This window comes from Physeter macrocephalus, chromosome 20 (genome assembly GCF_002837175.3).
Source record: "Physeter macrocephalus isolate SW-GA chromosome 20, ASM283717v5, whole genome shotgun sequence".
In the NCBI taxonomy this organism is placed as follows: Eukaryota; Metazoa; Chordata; class Mammalia; order Artiodactyla; family Physeteridae; genus Physeter; species Physeter macrocephalus.
The window spans coordinates 102,070,843-102,081,895 of NC_041233.1; the positions used below are offsets into that span (position 1 = coordinate 102,070,843).

Below are 11,053 nucleotides of genomic sequence, written 5' to 3' on the forward strand. Positions count from 1 at the left end.
GATAGGTGTTAGCTCTTCTCTAAATGTTTGATATAATTCGCCTGTGAAGCCATCTGGTCCTGGGCTTTTGTTTGTTGGAAGATTTTTAATCACAGTCTCAATTTCAGTGCTTGTGAATGGTATATTTATATTTTCTATTTCTACCTGGTTCAGTCTCAGAAGGTTGTGATTTTCTAAGAATTTATCCATTTCTTCCAGGTGGTCCATTTTATTGGCATTGTAGTAATCTCTCATGATCCTTTGTATTTCTGCAGTGTCAGTTTTTACTTCTCCTTTATCATGTCTAACTTTGTTGATTTGAGTCCTTTCCCTTTTTTTCTTGATGAGTCTGGCCAATGGTTTATCAATTTTGTTTATCTTCTCAAAGAACCAGCTTTTAGTTTTATTGATCTTTGCTATTGTTTCCTTCATTTCTTTTTCATTTATTTCTGATCTGATTTTTATGATCTCTTTTCCTTTGTTAACTAAGGGATTATTTTTGTTCTTCTTTCTCTAATTGCATTAGGTGTAAGGTTAGGTTCTTTATTTGAGATGTTCCTTGTTTCTTGAGGTAGGATTGTATTGCTATAAACTTCCCTCTTAGAACTGCTTTTGCTGCATCCTATAGGTTTTGGGTCAGCGTGTTTTCATTGTCATTTGTTTCTAGGTATTTTTTGATTTCTTCTTTGATATCTTCAGTGATCTCTTGGTTATTAAGTAGTATATTGTTTAGCCTCCATGTGTTTGTATTTTTTACAAATTTTTTTCCTGTAATTGATATCTAGTCTCATAGTGTTGTGGCTGGAAAAGATACTTGATATGATTTTAATTTTCTTAAATTTACCAAGGCTTGATTTGTGACCCAAGATATGATCCTAGAGAATGTTCCATGAGCACCTGAGAAGAAAGTGTAATCTACAGTTTTTGGATGTAATGTCTTATAAATATCAATTAAGTCGGGCTTCCCTGGTGGCGCAGTGGTTGAGAGTCCGCCTGCCATTGCAGGGGACGCGGGTTCATGCCCTGGTCCGGGAGTATCCCACATGCCATGGAGCGGCTGGGCCAGTGGGCCATGGCCACTGAGCCTGCGCATCTGGAGCCTGTGCTCCACAACGGGAGAGGCCACAACAGTGAGAGGCCCGTGTACCGCAAAAAAAAAAATATATATATATATATATATCAATTAAGTCCATCTTGTTTAATGTATAATTTAAAGCTTGAGTTTCCTTATTTATTTTCCTTTTGGATGATTTGTCCATTGGTGAAAGTGGGGTGTTAAAGTCCTCTACTATGATTGTGTTACTGTCAATTTCCCCTTTTATGGCTGTTAGCATTTGCCTTATGTATTGAGGTGCTCCTATGTTGGGTACATAAATATTTACAATTATTATATCTTCTTCTTGGATTGATCCCTTGATCATTATGTAGTGTCCTTCTTTTTCTCTTGTAATAGTCTTTATTTTAAAGTCATTTTGTCTGATATGAGAATTGCTGTTCCAACTCTCTTTTGATTTCCATTTGTATGGAATATCTTTTTCCATCCCAACACTTTCCGTCCGTATGTGACCTAATTCTGAAGTGGGTCTCTTGTAGACAGCATATATACAGGTCTTGTTTTTGTATCCATTCAGCCAGTCTATGTCTTTTGGTTGGAGCATTTAATCTCTTTACATTTAAGGTAATTATCGATATGTATGTTCCTATTACCATTTTCTTAATTGTTTTGGGTTTATTATTGCAGGTCTTTTCCATCTCTTGTGTTTCCTGCCTAGAGAAGTTTCTTTAGCATTTCTTGTAAAGCTGGTTTGGTGGTGCTGAATTCTCTTAGCTTTTGTTTATCTATAAAGGTTTTAATTTCTAGGTCAAATCTGAATGAGTTCCTTGCTAGGTAGAGTAATCTTGGTTGTAGGTTCTTTCCTTTCATCACTTTAAATATGTCCTGCCACTCCCTTCTGGCTTGCAGAGTTTCTGCTGAAAGATCAGCTGTTAACCTTATGGGGATTTTCTCCTTGTATTTATCCTGTATGGGACTCTCTGTGCTTCCTGGACTTGACTATTTCCTTTCCCATATTAGGGAAGTTTTCAACTATAATCTCTTCATATATATTCTCAAACTCTTTCTTTTTCTCTTCTTCTTCTGGCACCCCTATATTTCAAATGTTGTTGAATTTAATGTTGTCCCAGAGGTCTCTGAGACTGTCCTCAATTATTTTTCTTTTTTCTTTTTTCTTTATTCTCCTCTGCAGTAGTTATTTCCACTGCTTTATATCCAGGTCACTTATCCATTCTTCTGCCTCAGTTATTCTGCTATTGATTCCTTCTAGAGAATTTTTAATTTCATTTATTGTGTTGTTCATCATTGTTTGCTCTTTAGTTCTTCTAGGTGCTTCTTAAACATTTCTTGTATTTTCTCCATTCTATTTCCAAGATTTTGGATCATCTTTACTATGATTGCTCTGAATTCTTTTTCAGGTAGACTGCCTATTTCTTCTTCATTTGTTTGCTCTTGTGGGTTTTTCCCTTGCTCCTTCATTTTCTGTGTATTTATCTGTCTTCTTATTTTGCTTAACTTACTGTCTTTGGGTTCTCCTTTTTGCAGGTTGCAGGTTCGTAGTTCCCATTGTTTTTGCTGTCTGCCCCCAGTGGGTAAGGTTGGTTCAGTGCGTTGTGTAGGCTTCCTGGTGGAGGGGACTGGTGCCTGTGTTCTGGTGGATGAGGCTGGATCTTATCTTTCTGGTGGGCAGGACCGCGTCCAGTGGTGTGTTTTGCGGTGTCTGTGACCTTATTATGATTTTAGGCAGCCTCTCTGCTAATGGGTGGGTTGTGTTCCTGTCTCGCTAGATGTTTGGCATGGGGTGTCCAGCACTGGGGCTTGCTGGGCATTAAGTGGAGCTGGGTCTTAGCGTTGAGACAGAGATCTCTGGGAGAGCTCTCGCCGATTGATATTACATGGGTCCAGGAGGTCTCTGGTGGTCCAAAATCCTGAACTCTGCTCTCCCATCTCAGAGGCTCAGGCCTGACACCCAGCCTGAGCACCAAGACCATGTCTGTGACATGGCTCAGAAGAAAAGGGAGAGAAAAAAGAAATAAAATATAATAAAATAAAATTTAAAAGTTATTAAAATAAAAATTTAAAAATATTATTAAAATAAAAAATAAGAGAGAGCAGCTAAACCAATAAACATTTCCACCAATGATAATAAGCACTAAAAACTATACTAAAATAAACATAAAAATCTGAAACTTGTCTCTCACATACAGCAAACCCCATGTGTACAGTTGCTCCCAACCTCCACCTCCTCAATTTGGGATGATTCGTTGTCCATTCAGGTATTCCACACTGCTGGGTACATCAAGTTGATTGTGGAGATTTAATCCACTGCTCCTGAGGCTGCTGGGAGAAATTTCCCTTTCTCTTCTTTGTTTGCACAGCTCCCGGGGCTCAGCTTTGGATATGGTCCCGCCTCTGCATATAGGTCTCCTGAGGGTGTCTGTTCTTTGCTCAGACAGCAGGGGGTTAAAGGACTGGCTGATTAGGGGGCCCTGGCTCACTCAGGCGGGGGGGAGGAAGGGGTATAGATGCAGGACGAGCCTGTGGTGGCAGAGGCCAGCATGATGCTGCAATAGCCTGAGGCAGGCCGTGTGCTCTCCCGGAGAAGCTGTCCCTGGTTCACGGCACCCTGGCAGTGGCGGGCTACACAGGCTCCTGGGAGGGGAGGTGTGGACAGTGACCTGTGCTTGCACACAGGCTTCCTGGTGGCAGCAGCAGCAGCATCCGCAGCTCGCACCTGTCTCTGAAGCTGGTTTAGTTGGTGCTCTGAATCTCTTCTCCTCAAGCACCCTAAAACCGTGGTCTCCCTGCCTCTTAGGCAGGTCCAGACATTTTCCCGGACTCCCTCCTGGCTAGCCGTGGCGCACTAGCCCCCTTCAGGCTGTGTTCACTCAGCCAACCCCAGTTGTCTCCCTGCCATCCGACTGAAGCCCGAGCCTCAGCTCCCCGCCCCCGCCCACCCCGGCGGGTGAGCAGACAAGCCTCCCGGGCTGGTGAGAGCCGGTCGGCACCGAGCCTCCGTGCGGGAATCTTTCCGCTTTGCCCTCCGCACCCTGTGGCTGCGCTCTCCTCCGTGGCTTCGAAGCTCCCCCCCTCTGCCACCCGCAGTCTCCGCCCGCGAAGGCTTCTAGTGTGTGGAAACCTTTCCTCCTTCACGGCTCCCTCGCACTGATGCAGGTCCCGTCCCTATTTTTTTGTCTCTTTTTTCTTTTTTCTTTTGCCTTACCCAGGTACGTGGGGAGTTTCTTGCATTTTGGGAGGTCTGAGGTCTTCTGCCGGCGTTCAGTCGGTGTTCTGTAGGAGTTGTTCCACGTGTAGATGTATTTTTGATGTATTTGTGGGAGGAAGTTTATTTCCATGTCTTACTCCTCTGCCATCTTGAAGGTCCTCCCCTGCAATTCTTACAGAGGAAACCATGTGTTTTAGTGACAAGAGCACTGCTGAGAATTAGGAAGCTTTGTTTCTGCTCCTGGCCTCATTGCTTACATGCTGTTTGGCATTAACATCAAACTTCCCACTGCCTCAACTTGCTCATGTGTATAATGAGTTCTTCTGTTACACCACTGAGGTCTACCTAACAGGGATGACATGAGAATTAATTGGGAGGGGGGAAGTCTTTAACCTGAGAAATATATTTCTAAGAAATATATTTTAAAATAAATAAAACAAAGTTACTTAATAGTTAAAATGCTTTCTAAATCTCTTCAGATATGATGCTTTTGATTTAATGGTTTCCAAAAGGAGCAACAAAAACTCATCTGCTCTCCACTTTGAATCAAAGAATGACCATGCAGCTACAGCATTATATACTAATATGCTTCTATGCACATACTACTCATCAGCTTACTTCTCCTACAGTGACACAGAATGAAAGGAAATCATCTGCTCTTGCACAGTGAAATGAAGATATCCATATTAACCAAGCAAATGAGTACATGATAATTGTTCTTCAGGGATAAAATAACAACACCTTGCTTTGCTGGAAGTCCTAATGCAGAGGGTGTAAAACGCGATAGCATGTTACATGGAATAAGACTTTATGTTGAAATTCACTGATTAAACATGACACATTAGGAATGCATGCTTTTTGAAAACACAGTAAAAACATTAGATTAGAATTATAATTTTAGTGCAATGTAAATGCCATGTTTATAATTTTTAAAGTTTGTTTAAAATAACATCATGCAATGAAAACTTACACTAGTATAAGCAAGTTGACTGTAGTAGGAAGGCCTGAATACAAAGTAAATCACAAAAAAATCTCACTTTATGAATAAGTCTGGACATATATCCAGATAATTCTATAAGGCAGGTGCCATTGGTAACTGGAATGTACTGAATCACCCCCAAAATTTTGACTCAAATCCTTAAAATAAGAGGAAGTTTAACATAGAAGAAGACTAACATTTTGAAATATATTACTCTATTAATGCTTAAAAATAATACAAAATGTATTGATTGTAATATTCAAAATATACAAATACAATATTTAAGAGACTGAATAATACATGAAAATCCTGAATCTTTGGATTTGTGTTGTACAAGTCCACCAACATTTATGCATATGTGGATCAACAAAAGACATGGATTTAGCAAACCTAAGTTTTCATCTTGGATTTGATACATGAACTCCGTGGTCCTGGGAAAGTCAAGTTTTCTCACTTGAGAAATAACAAAACTAGACAAAATTATCTTTCAATTCCCTCTAAACTAAGATCTCTGAAACCTGTATGAACTCCATTTTTCCTTAAGTCACAAGTTAACACAGTGTTTACTTGATGGATTGTAAAAAGAAAGGTATTAAATAGGTCGTATAAACTGATATCACGTATTCTTATTGTTTGAAAAAGTTTCAAATTATTCAATTACAAACTAGCAGAATGCTAGTCAGTTCACAAAAACATACACAATTATCTAAATAAATATTGGTAATCATAAACTCATAAAAAGAGCAAAGGAATAATGCCCTTTTAAATTCTTAAACCTGACAACTAAGCTAAGATACTCTCCCCCCTTTTAAGACATTTAGCTTGCATTAAAAAGATCTATTAAGAATGCCTACCAGAATGTTTAAATCTGCATTATCAGCTTTTTGTCATCTTTTACACCAAATCAAAATTAATCAATTACACTTTGTTTATTCAGAAGGTGACTCTGTAAAGCAAACTTAACAAAACAAATTGCAATTGAAAACAAATAGAAATACAAAAATCAAGACCATCCAGAAATGTTTTGCATCAGCTAACATTTGATGAGCACCTCCTCTGTGTCGGACGCCATCTTAAGTGCTTCCCATTTGCTGGTTCCTTAAATACTCACAACTCAAAGAGGTGTTACTGTTGTGTCATTTACACAGATGACAACACGAGGCACAGAGTAGTTTAGAAAGGCTCAAAGCTCATCTAGCTCCCAAGTGGCTGAGCCAGGACTGGAAGCCAGGAATTCTAGTTCCAGAGTCTATGCTTTTTTACCACTCTAGACCCTCTCAACATATGTCATGCAGTTTGGGAAACCACGGGTAGATCAGTGTGAATGAATCACCAGAAAATGTGAGATGACAATCAGAAGTTTGTAGTAGGAGTCTGGATTTAACAGAAATGACTGAAATTTTCCAAGCAGAGATGTGATATGAAAAGAGCAGGGGCTTCCCTGGTGGTACAGTGATTGGGAATTCGCCTGCCAGTGAGGGGGACACGGGTTCGATCCCTGGTCTGGGAAGATCCCACATGCCGCAGAGCAACTAAGCCCACCCGCCGCACCTACTGAGCCTGCGCTCTAGGGCCCACGAGCCACAACTACTGAAGCCCACGGGCCTAGAGACCATGCTCTGCAACAAAGAGAAGTCACCGCAATGAGAAGCCCACGCACCGCAACAAAGAGTAACCCCTGCTGGCCGCAACTAGAGAAAGCCGCATCAATGAAGACCCAATGCAGCCAATCAATCAATCAATGTATTAAAAAAAAAGAAAAGAGAACAGTTTCAAACATTTCTGGCTGCAGTGCACACAGTGCACTAGAGAGACCTTGCTAGACAGAAGGCTCCCGCTATTATGAACATGAGCCAGCAGTGACCCCAGAATGGAAAGGCAGTGTAAGGCAGTGGGACGAGGCACTGTGAGAATAACCAAGGCGTTGTGAAATAATGACTAAGACATGCAACCGATTATTGTTGGAGGAGGAGGAGTGGTAAGAAACCTATGAAATAAAAGGAAGTTCAACGGTTTTGAATTCCATGCACTTGGAGATGCACGATGTCATTACAAAAAAAAAAGGCACCAGAAAACACAATTGTTACGAATGGTTAAGATCAAGAGGATGAATGCAATTTTAGGTGTTGTAACACACCCTAAAGCCTCAAATTAATATTATGAAGTTTTGAAGATAAAGTAACAAGTTTGTATCTACTGTCTTCCTTTGAGCAGAGGGAGTTAGTAAGGGAATGTTACAAATTTTCAAAAACTAAACTGCATGTAAATTTCTAAAGAAGTCACCAGAAAAGTATTTGGGCTTTGCCTCATAAAAAGGATTAAATTATGGTTCAAAGAAATAAAATCCATGTAAACCTGTATGGTTTCCCAGAAAGGATATTTGCCATTTTAACATGCTAGAGAAGAATTTGAAATGAATCTTAAATAACAAAACTATATGGATACTTCATATTGTATAAACTACTTCTCAGACCATCTGTAGCTTTGTATCGGCCAATCCAAATAATTTGAGATATAATACTTTAAAAATTGCAAAGAAAAATCTAAGAATATTTTATGTATTTAAGTTATTACCTGTGAGCCAGTAGCTGAGCTTATTTTATAGTAACTCTTCTCGTCTTATCTTTTGTTAGTTGGGCTGTTTCAGCATTGCCAGAATGTATAACATTTAAAATAATATTCTGTCACCTGAAACCGGCCTTTGATTTCTTTGTTCTTAATTTTATAAACAAAAATATTCAGTACTTACCATCAATCTGTCTTTGTCTGTTATGGTTTTCCCAGTCACCTTTTGCTTAAATGAAACACATCCTGCAGGAGTAGAATCATCAGGAAGCCCATATTTTCTGAGATATTTTGTGTTCCAAATGGTTTCTCTACAGGCTTTTGATTTGAAAGAAAGAGTAGTTAATTATAAAATCTTTGGCTCACAGTTTTTCTCCTTGAGTATCATTAAGTATGGTTCAACTCTTATTAACATTGAATATTAGTGTCTAAAAATCTGATGGCAGTCTCATTTTCTTTTGTTTATATGAGGTATGAACATGGGTATAAAATATGTAATCTGTTGGAGTATATTTTCTAATTATTTTTTCAAAAATATGTGCTCAGTTGAATGTTTTTTGAATTTCTGTGTCAGAAAAAATTATTCTAATATAATATGGCCAAGTGCTTCAGGTTAATTCTAAGTGAGACTGTGATATTTCTAAGCATTTCTAGAAAATAAATACAAAAACTTCTAGAGCCTAATGGCATTTGGAAAATGTGTTCCAAGGGAAAAGAGACCAAGTTACAAGGTTGACCTCTTAGGGAGATCTTTACTGTTAGAGACAAAAGGAAATTATCAACACAGCATGGTATCTATTCCAAATAATTTTTTGTTTGCTTGTTTTTAAATTGGCTATCCCAGAGGTTAGAACATGAATAATTTATCAGACATATGTTAATTAAAATTTTTATCCTTCTTGAGAGTACAAGGACCAGTAAATATTTTAATTAAAACTTTTTTTTTCTTACCATAGTACATGTATCACTGTGCTGCTCATATCAGTGTAGAACTTACTCCTCACGTTGCTGCCTAAGTTTCTACCACCAGCCCCTCCAAAGCTGCCTCAGGTTTAAAGGGCAGTCCAGAAGTATTCAGGAACTGATGTACTCTAGGAGTATCCCTCAAACATTGACTCTATAGGAACTGGAAAATTTCCTAGATCTTTCACCTCTCTGAATTCCAAGGCATGATCTGCTGCTTCCCAGATTTCCGCAACAGGTTTGAGCTGTAATTGCCCACAGTGATAACTTTCTTTATAAACTGCTTTATTGGCTTTTATGCCTTCCCTCGTTCACGTCCCATACCATTGTTTTCTGACTTCACCTTCCAAACAAACTACTTAACACTCAAAACTTCACCTCAAAGACTGCTTCTAGGAGAACTCAAATCAAAGAGCTGGTACCAAAAGTGGTCCTAGGAAACTGACTCTTCATGGCGGAAATTTAGAATTGGTTCAGTCACATGGCAGATGACAATATGGACCTTAGGACTAGGGGTGACTGAGAATGATCTGAATACCTGACTGCCCAACAACCTGAGGTGAATTGGGATGGAGACTGATGAAAAGGATGGACTGACTTAGGTAACATATTGAACATGAAAGACATGGATACATTGATAAATATACAAGAATTATGAAACAGCTCATTGTTGTTCATTGCCATTGACACCTTTAAGGAAGAAAATGGCAGTCCTATTGTAGTCAATTATTAATTCAAGTCCTGGTGTGAAAAGCCAGAAGGCTTTCATGTCAGTATCTAAAGGGCCTTTCATTTTCAGCAGCAGGGAACTATATTTTCAGACTATGCTGAAAATTGAGTCCAGGATCAGACTGTGAGATTAAAAAAATTCCAAAGAAAGCCAAACTAGAATATCTGACAAGGTCATATAATCTGACTCCTGTAATAAAGCCAGGGTACCAAATTGCCCTAAATCCTTTGGGCCAGCCGAAATGGCCCCATCCCCCCTTCCTAGAGAAAGGGTCTTCCTAGAGACTATGAAAATGCCTCACCTTCGCCAGATGGTTGTGTTGTCTTCCCCTGGATCTGCTCATACCTCCCCTCATTGCTTGCAACGGAGCAGTAAGATCAAGACTTGGCATGGCCTGACTGGGAAGTGCCTCTCCTGCTCTAGAAGGCAAGAGATCATTCACTGAAAGATCTGCAAGTCTTAGTTAATGCAGACAACGGGGGCTGGAAGAACATGCATGGGTATGGACCATAAGGGTTGATATCTTACATTGCAATGGAAAAAGGGTTATTTTAAGGGGAAACTAGTTTTATAGTTAGTTAATGTTAATTATAAACTGAGTTGATAAGTTCCCAGCTGTGGTCCCATATTCCTCAATTAGCTTACCTCAGTCTAAAATATTTCTTATTCTCTCTAATGCTCTCTAAGGCAGTCAAGGTCCTTTTTTGCTCCAGCTATCCTGTGTTACTTTATCTTGCCCAAAGTTTAGAAATTGATTAATCTCTAAGGGAGATTACATTTTATCTGGGTCTTAAATAATTCATTCAATTTTATAGCTAATCTTTGTTTACTCATTGTCATCACAATCTAATGGAGGGCAATCGCCTTTACTCTGCCCTTAGAAATTATCTGAACATGTTATATTCTCAACCAATTTCCAGCATTTCAGAGTTGAAGATAAGTTTGATCCAAAATTTCTTTGATAATCTTTCAGTTCGGTAGTATTGGGTGATTTTCCAAACTTTGTGTGTCATCATCCATTCTGAGGGGGAAAAAAAATCCTTATTTTTTAAAAACTGAATTCAATATGAGAAGAAACATGACATGTATTTTCTTTCTTGCTACTTGAAGTTAAATGATCAGTCATCAGTATACTTCCTAAACATTAGGAAAAGTCCCTTGACTATGCAAGAGAGAACATAGGAAACTTCTCCCTCTAACGGAAGAGTGAACCCCGAAGGTCAAAATAGAGAAAAAGGAAGATGCACGTTTCTGAAAATTTAATATTTAAATGATAGTGATTGAGCATATTGATTTCTTCAGATTTTATGTCCAAGAGGAAATTTCAATCTTCAGGAAAGAGGACATATTCTATAAGTATTTAGAGTAAATATTATGAAACTATGTATCTTTTCAGAGAGTACTTGTTACATGGAAATAATTTCTATATATGAGCAAGCAATAGCCTGCATTTGATGCCTTTATATTCTCAACTTGTCCCACTCCCAAATAAATTAATGCTTACTTAAAGATTAAATAAACCTTCTTGGAAAGTTATATGATTAGTAGAAATCATTG

General features: G+C 38.8%; 1 protein-coding gene across 2 annotated transcripts in view; it reads right to left on the reverse strand.

Moving 5' to 3' along the window:
• The window catches only part of MSR1 (macrophage scavenger receptor 1), a 225,271-nt gene extending 217,202 nt beyond the window's left edge, over positions 1 to 8,069 (reverse strand). For both annotated transcript variants that reach the window (XM_055080872.1, XM_055080873.1), the window contains exon 1: positions 7,988 to 8,069. The gene's annotated coding sequence lies outside the window, so the exon portion shown is untranslated. The remainder of the gene's footprint in view (positions 1 to 7,987) is intronic.
• Between the last annotated feature and the right edge of the window lie 2,984 nt (positions 8,070 to 11,053).